Genomic DNA, 1428 nt, shown 5'->3' with positions numbered 1-1428 from the left:
GAGCCTCTGTGATCTTTCAATAAATTTCTCTTCTGCTCAAATCAGTTTCCATTGCTGGCAATTAGAAGCCTTGCAGTGGGCAGGGTGAGCCTGGGGCTGTCCCTCTAAAGGCGCTTGCCAGGGAAGTCTTAACGCTGTCCCTGTCCCTTCTTGCTCCTCCTCCTCCTTCTCTTTATACTCCTTCGCCTCCTCCTCTGCCAGTTCCTGGGGATCTTTGTCACCCTGCCAGTGTGTCTCACTCAGGCTCAGTTCGAGAAAGCTGTCAAGGAGCTTAAGCACCTCAAGACCCAGCTGGCAGATGAGATGCTGTTCATCTAAGCTCGGTGCCCGTGGTTATGGCGCCAGCCACATACACCAAGGGGCCCGTGTTCAACCCGGCCCAGGCCAGTTAAACAACAATGACAGCTGCAACAAAAAATAGCTGGGCATTGTGGTGGGCACCTGTAGTCCCAGCTACCTGGGAGACTGAGGCAAGAGAATCGCTTAAGCCCAAGAGTTTGAGGTTGCTGTGAGGTGTGACGCCATAGCACTAAACCAGGGGTGACATAGTGAGACTCTGTCTCAAAAAAAAAAAAAAAAGATGCTGTTCATCTAAGGTCAGTACAAACAAGGGGCCGTGGGAGTCATGAACACAGAACGGCCTGGTATGTTGGACTTCAAAGGCAAGGCCAAGTGGGATGCCTGGAATGAGCTGAAAGGGATGCTCAGGAAGGTGCCATGAAAGTTTCCATCAGCAAAGTAGAAGGGCTAAAGAAAACGATGGAATACAAGAGACTGGATTTGGCTGCCAGCCATGCATTTAACCTAAACTGATACTGTGCCTTGTTTTTTCTAATACTGTGGATGATGCGAAATAGTGAATATAACCAGTTAACCCAGTTATTCAAGGCTGTTCAGGATACAGCTCCTATAGATTAGGGGCTAAAACAATTACTGTCCTTCCCCGAGAAGTTTTTAATCTGAGATAAATTTAAAGTGTTATTTATTACTTCAAAGAAAGAAAGAAAAAGCCTTGCAGTGAAGAGCTCCACCTCCATGCCCACAGCTGATTGGACCAGAGGTGGACACTTGACTTGGGGTAGACCAATCAGATGATTTTCCTCCTAACAACTTCTGAAAGCCACATTGTCTCCATGCACGTGGGTCAGCAGAGAAGGGAGGTCTGCACAGTGTGAGGTAGACATGGACAGCAGAGGGGTGGATGACAAGAAGAAAAGGAATGGTTCTTACCAGTGTTCCAGTTCCTGGTTCCTTATGACCCAGACTTTATTTCCTACTCTTGAGTTCCCCGAATGTCCCTACATCCTTATAATATTGTGGTGAACCATATGAATTTATTGTTTTTCTAAGTCTAAAAAATCAATGATTGCTTATGTAACTTCGGATAAGTCACTTAATCTTTCTGAGCCTAGACTTTCTTATCTGTAA

At 46.2% G+C, this 1428-nt stretch overlaps 1 pseudogene; it reads left to right on the top strand.

The window, feature by feature from the left end:
* Window positions 1-855, top strand: part of LOC111726071 — a 9807-nt pseudogene extending 8952 nt beyond the window's left edge.
* Window positions 856-1428: the final 573 nt, after the last annotated feature.

This window comes from Otolemur garnettii, unplaced genomic scaffold (genome assembly GCF_000181295.1).
Source record: "Otolemur garnettii isolate 467f Iridium unplaced genomic scaffold, OtoGar3 scaffold00003, whole genome shotgun sequence".
Taxonomy (NCBI): Eukaryota; Metazoa; Chordata; class Mammalia; order Primates; family Galagidae; genus Otolemur; species Otolemur garnettii.
This window is presented reverse-complemented; position numbering and strand designations above follow the sequence as displayed.